The sequence below is a fragment of the Thamnophis elegans genome, chromosome 6 (genome assembly GCF_009769535.1).
Source record: "Thamnophis elegans isolate rThaEle1 chromosome 6, rThaEle1.pri, whole genome shotgun sequence".
In the NCBI taxonomy this organism is placed as follows: domain Eukaryota; kingdom Metazoa; phylum Chordata; class Lepidosauria; order Squamata; family Colubridae; genus Thamnophis; species Thamnophis elegans.
In genome coordinates, this window is record NC_045546.1 from 7,091,741 (window position 1) to 7,105,865 (window position 14,125).

The 14,125-nt window shown below is 42.1% G+C and overlaps 1 long non-coding RNA gene across 1 annotated transcript in view; it reads right to left on the reverse strand.

Moving 5' to 3' along the window:
- The window catches only part of LOC116510572, a 61,126-nt gene that overhangs the window by 45,391 nt on the left and 1,610 nt on the right, over positions 1–14,125 (reverse strand). Inside the window, exon 2 of the long non-coding RNA XR_004255654.1 lies at positions 9,471–10,357. This is a non-coding gene — a long non-coding RNA (uncharacterized LOC116510572). The remainder of the gene's footprint in view (positions 1–9,470; positions 10,358–14,125) is intronic.

Consider the following 14,125-nt stretch of genomic DNA (forward strand, 5'->3'; position numbering starts at 1 on the left):
GTCTTCACACACATGGGAGCGCCGGAAACCAGAAGAACAGTTTCCTGGTGGGCATGTGCGAGCCAGAAAGCTGAGCTTACGGTTTCCAGCATGTGCGCCAGTTAGCTGGTCTTCGTGTGCGCACGCATGCCAGAAACCAGACCAGGCATGTTCTTCCAGTTTTCGGCGCTCCTCTGCGTGCATGCGCACTCCCTTTTTAGCACACGGTGCTGAAAAGGTTAGCCAACACTGGCTTAGACCTACATGATATTTCTTTTTAAAAATGGTAAAATAATAATTGGAAGCTTGCATCCTGCCAAATATTTCACTGCTGAAAATCCACCTATCTGGAAGTTTTCCAGGTTGAGAAAACCTATGCTGCTGATCTAGAAATCTCAGCCTTACTCACTATGCCGGCTGGGACCACTGGAAATTCTAGGGCCTGGAATACAGCTAGTCCTCAACTTACGACCACAATTGAACCCAACATTTATGTCGTTAAGGGGGACATTTGTTAAGCGAGTCTCGCCCCATTTTACGACTTTTCTCGCCAATTTTGTTAAGTGAATCACTGCAGTTCTTAAATTAGTAGCATGGTCTGGTTTCACCCTTAACCTTGCTTGTCAGAAGGCCACAAAAGGGGATCCCATGACCCTGGGACAATGGAACCGTCATAAATGTGGGTCGGTTGTCAAGCATCCCAATCACATGACCATGGGGATGCTGCATCGTCGTATGTGTGAAAAATGGCAGTTACTTTTTTTCAGTGCCATTGTAACTTTGAACAGTCACAAAATGAACTGTTGGAAATCAAGGACTACCTGTAGCTGGAAACAGCACCAGAAGGCAGAACAAGAAGCAATGGAGGGAAACTAATCCAGGAGAGAACCAACCTAAAATTAAGCAGAAATGTTCCTGAACGTTTAATCAGTGGAAAGGCTTGCCTTCAGAAGTTGGGGGTGCTCCATCATTGGAGGTTTTTAAGAACACACTGGACAAAGCATGTGCCCGCTGGCCAGCTGAGTTCACCCTTTTTTTAAAGCCATTTTTCGCCCTCCCCAGGCTTCAGAGGCTTTATAGCAGCCTGGGAAGGGCGAAAAGAGCTTCCTTTGCCCCCGCCGGAGGCACTCCGGAGGTTTTATGAGCTTCCCTGAAGCCTCCGGAGTGCAAAAAAGCAGCCCTACGGGCAAACCAGAAGTTCAAGAACGGACTTCTGGTTTGCTTGGAGGGTTGTTTTGACTACTCCGAAGGCTTCAGAGTAACCTCCTTAAGGTCCCTGAAGCTTCCAGAGGGCTTCCGGGGGGCCTGGGCGCTGTTTTCGCCCTTCCCAGGTTCCTATAAAGCCTCTGGAGCCTGGGGAGGGCGAAAAAAGCATGCAAAAAATGGGGGTCCCGCCTGTAGTGCGCACATGCGCACTGGGGGGGTCATGCATTGCATTATGGGTGCAGCACGCCCGCACACAATCCCCCCTGCGCTCCCCCCACTTATGGCACGTGAGTCAAAAAAGGTTCACCATCGCTGGACTAGAAGACCTCCAAGGTCCCTTCCAACTCTGCTATTCTGAAATCCAGAGGTTGTCCATGTCTACCGAACAAAATATTCCAATATTCCCATTATAAGTATAGAAAGAATATTTTTTTTGGGGGGGGGAGCTTGCCTGCTGCCCCATATGCATTGACACGTGCATTCACTTCAAGTCTGCATTGATGGAGATAAAGAAGCAAGGCCATAATCTGTTCCCTCCAGAAACCAGACCTATCAATTAGTGGTATCAATTATAGAAGTGCTTAGCAATACATTCTTCTGGAAAATATCTCTGTTTTCCTGTCTAGCTTATAGACTTTTCACTTTTTGTTAGTTTCAATACAAACAAGTTGTATTTGTTTGTATTTTTGAACTCACTCAAGATTGATTAAGTGTTGTTACTTTACTGGGCTTCTTAATCTCTGTTGGCAATAATAATTGGCACCACCAACATCTTATTCACACCTTTTTTTAAAAAAATCCACAACAAACCTAAATATTTCAGTGTCCTTATGACTGTACATTCAGCAAAAAAATGTTCTAATTGCTTTCTAGGATTGTTATTTTTATTTTCTTATTAATTTTCAAAACTACATCCAATTTCTTATATACATATATATTGATTGGTGTGTGTGTGTGTATGTATGTGTATATGTGTGTGTATGTGTGTATGTGTGTGTGTGTGTATATATGTATGTATGTATGTATGTATGTATGTATGTATGTAAAAAACAAATTCTTTTTGAAATTCTCAGTCATTCTTAGTGATTTTATTTTCTAAGGGTGTTTGCGGGGGATAGATACTTCGGGGCCTGGACGCTTTCTGAGAAATCAAAAGAAGTCTTCTTTTGATTTCAACCTTCTAATGAAGCTCTGGCGTGCTCATTAGCTATCGCACATTGGTACACTGCGGAAGGGAAAACCGGAGAATAAAATGCAGCAAGCTCAAAAAGAAAAATAAACAAAATCAGGTTGGCATCTTAAAAAATACTCATTATAGTGCCATTCCTCATTACAGAATTTCATTGCGCCTGTTAATTTAACTTGCCGATCGTTCTCAGATCTGTGACAGTAGCTCTAGCAATCTGCAATTTTGATGCACTTAAGCTGCACTTAATGGGCATCTGATAAATGCACCAGATTTGATTACTGATCCTAGATCTGTGATGGGGGACCTATGGCATGCGTGCCGGAATTGGCACGCAGAACCATCTCTCTAGACATGCTAGCCGTCACCCGTTGCTCTTCCAGGTTCCAGTGCGCACATGCACACCAGCCAGCTGGTCATCATGCAAACATGTGCACCAGAAATCAGAGGATCAGTTAACCAGGGCGCATGCGCCAGTAGTGCAACCAGTACGCTGCAACCGGAGCCGGGCATGCACCACGGGCATGCACGCTGCACACACATGCGCACCCACCGCCTATGATGCTCCAGCTGATCAGCAGAGCATCGCACAAGTGCCATATGCTGCGCGCACATCCGCAGATGGCCCATTTCCTTCAAATACAGGTAAGGAACGAGTGAGGACGGGCGGGTTCTCCAAAGCACCGTTCCGGTACTGTGGCTGTTGCTTCCGGGAGGCACCGATATGCACATACCGCCTGCAACCCACGTCTAGCATGCGCACATCGGAAACCGGAAGCTCAGCTTCCCGGAGTGCACATGCGCATCGGGGAACTGTTCTTCCAGTTTCTGGTGCTCCCCAACACATGCGTGCATGCTCCAATTTCAGCACTCGGTGTCAAAAAGGTTCTCCAACAGTTCTAGATGGACATACGCTAAATATAACATTGTCCAACTCCTGGCATTGAAAGATTTTTTTTTAACCATGTTGCTATTAAATAGAAGCATTCAACCACTGTGCAGGTAGTTCTCGACTTTCAACAGTAAATCGAGAACTTTTTAGTGACCATAAGTTACAACGGCACTGGAAAAAAGGGATTTGACCCTTTTTCACACTTACGACCATTGAAGCATCCCTATGGTTATGTGCAAAATTTAAATGCTTAGCAACTGACTCACGTTTATGGCGGTTGCAGTATCCCAGGGTCATGTAGATCCCCTTTTTTGTGACCTTCTGACAAGCAAAGTCAATGGGGAAGCCAGATTCACTGAACAACTTATCAACTGCAGTGATTCACTTAACAACTGCGGCAAGAAAGGTGGCAAAATGGGGCCCAACTCACTTAACAACAGAAATGTTGGGCTCCATTGTGGTCGTAACTCGAGACTACCTGTACAGGTAATTCTCAAATTACAATCACAATTGGGCTCAAAATTTCTGTTGTTAAGCGAGACAGTTGTTAAGCAACAGAAAATTTCGGCTCAATTGTGGTCACTAAATCGAGGATTACCTGTATATTCTCCTTGTTTTCCTTAAATGTTTCTTTCCCCCAGAGGAAAATAGCAACTTATAGTTACTGGTCCTAGATTTTCTTGAAACCAATTTTAGCCTAAATGCTTGTTGAAAGCCAGTTTTTAAAGCTAATGCTAGTTTCTCAGGCTGCTGCGTTAGCGAATATTATTGAAACTTCCTGCTTAAAGCATCATCTCAATTCAATCCATTGCTCTTTAGTGCTTCTTTTTAAGCCTTACTTGATTATAATAAATACTACCCACTAAAATGGACTTTGGGTATGATTTTCCAGCTAATCCTCATATTGAATATTTAATGTACAGTATTTCTTGTTATCCAAAATATATCAGGAGCTTTTTTATTTTAGTACCCTGCATCCCTGAAAATAAGCCCTCCCCAGATAATAAGCCCAATTGGGCTTTTGAGCGCATGTGCTAAAATAAGCCCTCCCCGGAAATATTGTAACACAGCAACCGCCATGAGGTGACCACGCTCGCCGCCTCCTGTGCCTCAAAAATAATAAGACCAAGCACTTATTACAGGGGGTCAAAAGAAAATAAGACCCTGTCTTATTTTCAGAGAAACATGGTAAGACAAGGCTGTCATTCTTCAATCAAGCTGGAACTTGTTTAAATCTTAATATTTCCCCCTAATATAAACACACCCAGATATTGCGCTAATAAGATTCAATTGAAACAGAAATGTTGCCTAAAATATTGGTCTTATTTATAATGGCGTTGAATGACGACTCAGTAGTATTATAGTGACATCATCCACACACTTGCTCCCCAACTTATTGCAGTTTAATATTAAAATGCCTCAAAAATCACAAAATTGAGCCACACCTTTGTTCCAGGTGCAAGTTGAGCTGTAATTAATACAATTAACTACATCTATCTATCTATCTATCATCTATCTATCTATCTATCTATCTATCTATCTATCTATCTATCTATCTATCATCTATCCATCCATCCATCCATCCATCCATCCATCCATCTATCTAATCTAATCTATATATCTATATATATAAATGGCCGTTTGTGTGTGTGTGTGTTCCAGCATAACTTTGGAATGCCTCGAGCAATTTCATCCAAACTTGGTACACAGATGACTTACTCGCTAGAAAAGAAAAAAAACACTGTGGGGGTAAGACACCCCTAACACCCCTCGGGGTGTGTGTTCTGTTAAGATACAGCCTGTTGTGCCTTAAAATGGATTCTACTGTACTGCAGTAAAATGGCTTCTACTGTGTAGCGCGGTGGAGTTGCCATAGTAACGGCTTCACAGTACTCCACAAGAGAGCTCTCTCTGGCAAAGGGGAAAATCCAACATTAGAAATTACATTTGGTTCCGGACATTTTCCCCCTATAAATAAATACCCGGGCAACACCAGATTTTCAGATAATAGATTATATAAAATCTATCTAGTTAATGTAAAATGTAAAAATCTACATAGAATATAAACATAATCGTAGACTGTTTTTACATTCTATGTAGATTTTTTTTACATTTTACATTAAAACTAGTTTTAGCTTGGTCAAACCAAAACTGGGAAAAAATAATCAATGATTATTGGTCAGTTTAGGTCTGACCAAGCTAAGACTGGTTTTAAAAAGGTAAGGATCACTCCATAAGTATAAAATTCCCATGGTGATTCAAACAAAGAAAGAGAATAAGACCATCTATTTGCTTTGCAAAACTGATTGTTCCTATAGATTTAAGTTTCGAGGCAGGATGTTTGCCGAAAGACAAAAAAATCTGCAATGCTTGCACTTGCAGGAAAGACCAGGTGTGACTGCACGGGTCCCATCTGCCCCTGCTGAGTTTTTGCTGAAGCTGGCTTAATTTTCTCCAGAATAAGAAACAAAACAAAAAATCCATCTTCTACGTGCAAGGGTCAGGGCTGCCCCTTACTGTGAGCCGAACTGAACAGCTCTTGCTACGGGATTCGGTTGAGAGGAAGAGACGCAATTTAAATAGAATTGAGATGGACTCAATTCTTTCTTCAAAAAAGCAACTGGACTGGGGTTTCCCCCCCGCCCCCCCGCTTCTCATCCAAGAAGCTTCTTCAGTTCTGACTGAATGATGGAGGATGGAAGGATTTATATTCTTTGCAGTCATCTAATCGTTAGCATTCTCTCTGAGAGTCCTTGAGGCCCCTTGGAGGTTCATCTGTGCCCTGGGGATCACCTGAGTAGTGCAAATGGGTAGTAGTGTATCCCTCCCCCTCTGTTGACCGAGGGCTGTTCAATCTTAATGTACATGGCCCCTTTGACCCCTCTTTCAAACCAACAGTCCTTTCTGTCCAAAATGTGGACTTTAATGTCCATATTCTCAAGGTCCCATGTCTGGTGTGGGGCTTCCTGCTTGACCATCACGGATTTCAATGAAATTTGGTGTGAACACGCACCCATGTCCCCAGTGAACATTGGTAAAGTGTTACATGTGCCGATGCAATACTTGGGGAGATATAGTCATTTGTTTGACCCCCCATACCGCAGCCTTCTACAGTATGACTCTTGAGGTTTCAGCAGCTTTGAGACGTAACAACTCCAGCAATATTTTGTTGAGAGAAACAAAACTTCGCCATCTCGTACAACTTGTTTTGCTCTATTAAACAAAATAATAAAAAAAACATTCTCATGAGCGATCGCCATCGAGATAAGTTGGAGCAAAGTTGGCTGAAAACGACTGCAGCTTGAAAAAAGGTTAAAGTTTGGCTCCGTATATCTCTGGAAGGAAAGGTGTGAGAAATGTGAAAATTTGTGCGTAATCACTTGGCAACACAAGGTTTTCGAGTATAAAAATTTCATTCTCCTACTGCTTTCCAATAGTTCACAAATCGCATGGGGTCACAGAAATGACTATATCTCCGCAAGTATTGCATCGGCAAACATAACGTTTTACCAATGTTCATTGGAGACGTGCATGCATGTTCCACACCAAATTTCATCGAAATCCGTGATGGTCAAGCAGGGCACTTTTCTGAAATCAGTCCACTTGACATGGAAGGACCCTCAGTAGAGGGGGAGGGAAACCACACCACCTATCTCCTGTAAATAACATAGTCTTTTCAGCACTCATTTGCACTATTCAAGTGACCCCGAGGGCACAGATAAACCTCCAAGAGGACTCTCAGAGAGACTGCTAATGACCAGAGGGCTGCAAGCAACATAAATCCTTCTGTTCTCCGCCGTTCAGTCAGAAGTCAAGAAGCTTCTTGGATGAGAAGCAAAATGTCTTCTCCTTCAATGAAAAAACAATCCAGGTGCCTTTTGAAGAAAAAAAAGACAACTATGAGCTGGATGACTGAGAATCACCACAGATGAATGAGATGGACATTTACAGGACTCAAAATAAGAAAACCAGCTTGTACAAAGTGTGAAATGTATACAATCTGATCAAGTATGTATCCTGAATTAAAATTCCCACATGTTCAGTACCTGCCAACTATTTGCTACAGCAATCATTTCGGAAATATAATAAAAATATAATTTCTACCTTTGTTCATCCTAGTTTTTGGGGAGTCTACGGTCAAATTCATCTGACACTTATCCCTGGAGTTTTTCTCAAAGCCGTCAACTTTTAACATAATCTCATTCTGGCACAAATATCAGAAATATTTCTCTCTCTCTCATCTCCAGGATACAGATTCTGAAAACCTTTATGCCTGCACAGGAGGCTACAGCCATAGCAGGGCCAAACATTTCCACACAGAATCAAATACTTGGAAGGAATCGTTAAATCGATTTTGACTTCCTTCCTCAACCAGATGTCTTCCACATGTATTGAGATTAAAGGTAAAGGTTTCCCTTGCATATATGTGTTAGTCATTCCCGACTCTAGGGGGCGGTGCTCATCTCTGTTTCAAAGCCAAAGAGCTGTCCAAAGATGTCTCCGTGGTCATGTGGCCAGCATGACTAAACAGTGAAGTCGCACAGAATGCTGTTACCTTCCCACCAAAGGTGGTTCCTATTTTTCTACTTGCATTTTTACGTGCTTTCGAACTGCTAGGCTGGCAGAAGCTGGGACAAGTAATGGGAACTCACTTAATTACGCGACGCTAGGGATTCAAATTGCCGATCTTTCTGATCGACAAGCTCAGCATCTTAGCCACTGAGCCACCGTGTCTCTGTATTGAGATTACAAACAGCCAAAATGGCCCAGAGAATTGGAATTTGCTCTTTCTAAATCTAGAAATCTGACAAGAAAATTTGGGGAAGATAGATAAGCTCCCTCTGCTTACTCAGTAGGACAAATAAGTACTACAATCAATTATCTCCCTTTCTACATGCAATCCCATTACTTCCAGAAACAGAAACACCAATCAGGTGCATTGTAATGATTAAGCTGAATCGTAAAGATGTCACCATTAATTAATGCATTATCTGGGAACAGCAAATCAAGGAATTAAAATAACCCAAAAGCAACGATAGCCTTTCCCTTCTCCTCTTTTCTCGGTGATTTATCCCTGTGTTCCAGACTAGCAAACATCAGAACATATTTCTAGCCCCAAAACAGAGAGCCAAAAATATTTTATATGCTAAAACAAAGAAACAAACAAAAAGGTCTCTAAAAGGACGAATAGACTGGAATGAAACAGGAAACATTACTTTGCGGCAAATTTTATCCATAAGGCAAAATTTTATCCCTGTTAGTTTGCTTCACACAACTGAATGCTTATCGTTTATTCTGATAAGAGAACTACAGACATATTGTGGCTCAGACGAAACCTGGATTTTAATGAGGACAGAGGAAATTAAACAAAAATACACTTAAAATGCAGTAGCCAACGCTTCCCCCTTTCATATTAGACACACTCTCCTTAACAGTCAAAAAACAGTTTTGTTATTGTTTTGCATTTGATGAAGTGGCGCCGATTTGGATATTTCAGAGTTATTTTTAAAACATAAAACCCCTATTTCCCTAGAGAATTTTAAAAATATTCATGACGCAAATTAAACAGCAGTTTTATTCAACTTAATGTTTGAAGTGGGAGCTCCCCGATTCACATTTCCCATTAATTTTGTTGACTTCATGACAGCTAAAAATAAGTAAGGCCTATTGTTGTGCGTTTCGGGAATATATCTAAAATAGTGGAAAACGACACACCTTCCCCCTAAAAAAAAAAAAATCACTATAGTTAATAACGTCGAGTTAGGTAAGCAATGAAAGTCATGATTTTGTAAACTCAGATCTATCTGGGAGTTCTTCCCTCAATCCTGCCCACAGAACAAAGTACTGCTGATATCATTTATATTTATGTACGTTTATGCTGGAATTATTGCCGGGATAAAGACAACTGGAGCAGTTCCTCCTCCCCTCCCGATTCCCTTTACTGCAACGCTACCAAAACCAAAAGCTCTCTGAAAACTCAAAACTTGAGATCCTAGGTTTCCAAACAATTTTATTTGAAGTTTTTAAGGGTTTTTTGCTTTTTTTGCGCGTAAACAAAGATGCACGAAATGCTCTTTCCCCTGTCCACAGGAAAACACTTCCATTCTCCTATTCAAATGCTTTTTGGTGGAAAATGGCATATGTCACATATCCAATTATGTTCATAAGACAGACCAAAAAAAAAAAAAAAAATCCTTCATAGCCCACCTTTCTTCTTCACTGGCATTCTTGCTGTTACTTCTGGCACTGGATGAAAATATTTTATTTGCTGTAGAGTCCTTCCGGGATTATCTTGGGAAGTCAGAAGTCTGCCGTCCCACTCAAAATGGTTAAAGAAGCTTAAAAAGAGGACTCTTTATTTCTTCATTTTCCCCCAAGCAGGCTTGTAATTCCTCAAGTTAAAAACTTCCAACATCACCAGGATAAGAGCAAGGCAGGGAGGGGAGTTTTCAAGAGAACGTCTGCCACGAGAAGTTGTCAAAATCTGCAAAGTATTTCCCAAGCTATAAAAATATATCGGAGAAAACACACATCCGTTTACAAAAGCGTCTCAGAATCCCTCTTCCAACCACGAAGGGTCGTTTGTATATTGTATTCAGAAGTTGAGTGAATGTCCCCCCACCCCACAAAAAATGCAATTAAGGCACAGTCCAAAAACTTGGCAGTCTCAGGATTCCACAGTCCAAAACCGCCCGACCCCTTCTTCAATAATCCGAATGAAATTCTAAGGAAGCTGGAGGCAATCCCAAGAGATTTTTTTTTCCCCGTTCTTTCTTCCTGATGCGGTCACAAGGATTTTAGGCCATTAGACAAGACATCCTGGTCTTCTGAATGCTGGAAACCAAGCTCCGAAGTTTCAGTTGGTTACCCGCACAGCCGGTCACTTTCATTTGTAAACACTCCGCCCAGCCTTCTGGTCTGTAACATCCCTCTGATCCTCTTGTATTACACCCAAGAGGATTGAAAGCAATCCCTGGACATGGAATTATTAAAGCGACAGTGCTGTTCACAGGGCAGGCTGGTGAAGCAAACCACAGGCCGTCGGGGTGATTGAGTTCTGGTCATTTTGCGCTTAGCTCAGGAGCAGCAGCCACCTACCGAGAAAGAAGCAGAGTTTTAAGAGCAGTTTATTCCCCGATGAGGAACCTTTCTTGGCTGACATATATATATACACCGTATTTTTTGGAGTAAGAAGCACCTTTTCCCCCAAAAAAGAGGATGAAAATCTGGGCATGTCTTATACTCTGAATACAGCATTTTTGGCCTCCCAAAACCCTGGCTCCTTCACAAAAATGGACATGCAGAGGGTTTGGGAGGCCTGAAAAGTGCTCCTGGGGGCTGGGGAGAGCAAAAACAAGTGAAAACGGGCTGGTTTTTTGCTCGTTTTTGCCCCCCATAACCCCCAGGAGCACTTTGTAGATCTCTCAAACTCTCTGCATGCCCAGTTTTTCACAAAAAAATGAGGCATGCAGAGGGTTTGGGAGGTCTGCAGAGTGCAAAAACCTTTTTCTAAAAAATTACCTCTTCAAAATCTTGGTGCAGCTTATATTCCGGTGCATCTTATACTCGGAAAAATACGGTAGGTAGTCCTTGACTTACAACTGTTCATTTAGCAACCATTCGAAGTTACAATGGCATTGAAAAGAAAGTGACTTGTGATGTTGTTTTCTTTTGTAGATGCTAATCTTTGTAGCATTCCCAAGGGTCGTATGATCAAAATTCACAATGCTTGGCCCCTGGTTCATACTTATGACCGTTGCTGGTTTCCCCAAGGTCATGGGGTCACCTTTTGCGACTTTTTGATCAAGCAAAACCTAACAACCATGTTACCAGGAACTGCGCTAATTCACTTAACACCTGTAGCAACATAAAACCAGCTGGGTGACTTTGGGCCAGTCACCAGGGGATGGTGAATTCTAGTCCTACTTTACAGATGAAAGCCAGCTGGGTGACTTTAGACCAATCACCAGGAGATAGTGAGTTCTAGTGCTACCTTAGGCCTGAAAGATTGCTGGGTGACCCTGAACCAATCACCAGGAGACTGTGAGTTCTAATCCCGCCTTAGGCATGAAAGCCAACTGAGTGACTTTGGGCCAGTCACTCTCTTTCAGCCCAACTCATTTCAGAGTTATTGCTATGGGGAAAATGGGAGGAAGAAGGAATATTAGGTATCTTTGCTGCCTTGAGTTGTTTATATAAAAATAACAAAGGCAGAATTTTAAAAAAATTAAATGAAATTTAAAAAACATTCTCCAAGGTCATCCCTGTGGTTCTATAGAGTAGGCTTTTTGCAGGGTGTGATGTGGATAACAGTTGGAGCAGAAGGGGAGACACAGACTGGCATTCTTGGGGAAAAAATTTAAATCTCCATTTTCTGGATTAGAACATGTTTTTTTTAGTAACTATTTTTGTATAGTTTTTCCTAGGTCACCACCCTGGCTCTCTACAGAAACAGATGTGCAAACATTGGCGAATAAGAACAGCACTTGAATAAGGAACCCAAAGCTAAGCTCTAAAAAGTGAGAGCAGAGCAAATTATTAGAATTAAGTTAGAGAAGCGAATACGTTTTTGAAATTTTGACAAGATGCATGCAAACTAATTTTGGGGCGGGGGGCGGAAATGAAAAAAACAGTCGTTAAAAAAAAACCCGAAATAATCTGTGAGATATTCAAGAGCAGCAGATGACATGACTAAAAAGGAATGCACTTTCAAAAATCATACAATCTCTTCACCCCTGGGATTTGGAGAAAAGCTCCTTCAATGCTCTTAATGCGCTGTTGGAATTTTAGTCCTGCACTTTTTAGGAGAGCATCCTCTGCTCCTAAAATTCAGCAACAGCAGCAAAATGAAGAAGGGATATTAAACATTGAAGATGTTGAATTGGAAGGCTATGTGAACCAGAGTACTATCTCTACATAAGGGGAAGAAACAGTTGCATAAAAACGGAGGCATGACAAAATTTAAAGATCATGGCAGGTTTGAGAGAAAGAAGGGGGAAAGAGAACTTGAAATGGGGCACTACAAGAAGCAATGCAAGTTTATATTCGATGTGGAATGAAGGACCGTTAAGAAAATGAATCAAACAGCAAAATCTGAAAGGATGCTAGATCAGCAGGCCCCAGCAAAGATTAGATGTGCCCAGTGGCATATAAAGGTAAAGGTTCCCCTCGCACATATGCGCTAGTCGTTCCTGACTCTGGGGGGACAGTGCTCATCTCTGTTTCAAAGCCGAAGAGCCAGCGCTGCCCAAAGACGTCTCTGTGGTCATGTGGCCGGCATGACTAAACGCCAAAGGCCCACGGAATGCTGTTACCTTCCCACCAAAGGTGGTTCCTATTTTTCTACTTGCATTTTTTACGTGCTTTCGAACTACTAGTTTGGCAGAAGCTGGAGCAAATAACGGGAGCTCACTCCGTTACATGGTGCTCAGGATTCAAACCGCCGACCTTTCTGATCGACAAGCTCGGCGTCTTAGCCACTGAACCACCGTGTCCCTTTTTGCCCAGTGGCATATAAAGACAACCAAAAGAAGATTTTAAGAGGCAGCAAGGAAAACTGGCAGGAAAGAAAGCAGAGGTGAATAACTCACAGGAATATGAATACAGCAGCAGACTACATGAAAATGAGTCTCTGGGTGAGTCAGGGTGCTTCGGGGGAGGAAATAAAAGATGGAGAAATGTGCAGCAGAAGAAAACGGCAAGAATCATCAGCACGATGGGACTGAGATAAGAAGCAAGGGAGACAGGTGGGTCAACATCTGGATAAGGTTTACCCACAGAGGATGAACTAAACTGATCTTTTCTACCCATCCTATCTGAAGCGGCAGGAGAGACATGCTCTGGGCACTGGCAGCTACAATGTTATCAGCTGGTGGGGCCGAGAGGAGATATTTTTCTGCTATAGTACCCACACTTTAGAACAGTGGTCCCCAACATTTTTGGGATAAGGAACAGTTTTGTGGAAGACAATTTTTCCATGGACTTGTGGTGAGATAGGTGTGTGTGTGTGTGATGCCATGAGAATCTAATGCCTGATTGGAGGTGGAGGCTGAGGTGGTGATGCTAGCGCTGGGGAATGGTTGCAAATGCAGATGAAGCATCACTCGCTGCCCTGCTGCTCACCTGCAGCTGTGAGGCCCCGTTCCTAACAGGTTGTGGACTACTACTACCAGTTCGTGGTCCAGGGGTTGGGGGCCCCTGCTTTAGAACATCATCCTCACTTAAAGTTAAAGTGGCCATGAATCTGTTGGCCTTTTGTAAGGCTTTGAAAATTTGGCTTTGTGTCCACGTCTATAGTCCTGGGTATATCACAGAGCACATCTCCTGGCTGTCTGAGTACATTATGACCTGCTGCTTGTGATTATTTTTATTTTCTATTTTTCTATTGTGCATTTAGGTATTTTATTACAAGTCTCCAAGCTCAAATAAAAGTACAGGTAGTCCTCAACTTACAACAGATCACTTAGTGAACTGATGTCACTGAAAAAGTGACTTCTGACCGTTTCTCACGCAACCATTGTAGCATCCCCATGATCACGTGATCTACATTTGGATGCCTGGACAACTGACTCACATTTACGACGGTTGCAGTGCCACAGTCATGTCATCACCTTTTGCGACCTTCTGACAAGCAAAGTTAATGAGGAAACTGGATTCACTTAACAACACTGTTACTAATTTAACAGTAATTCACTTAACAAACGTGGCAAGAAAAGTTGTAAAACGGGGCAAATTTCACTTAACACATTTCTCACTTAACAATATACATTTTGGGCTCAATTGTGATCGTTGTGGACTACCTGTAAACAGATGACAAACTGTTGATGTTATACCTACTTAGGTAATGAAACATCTGCCAAGAA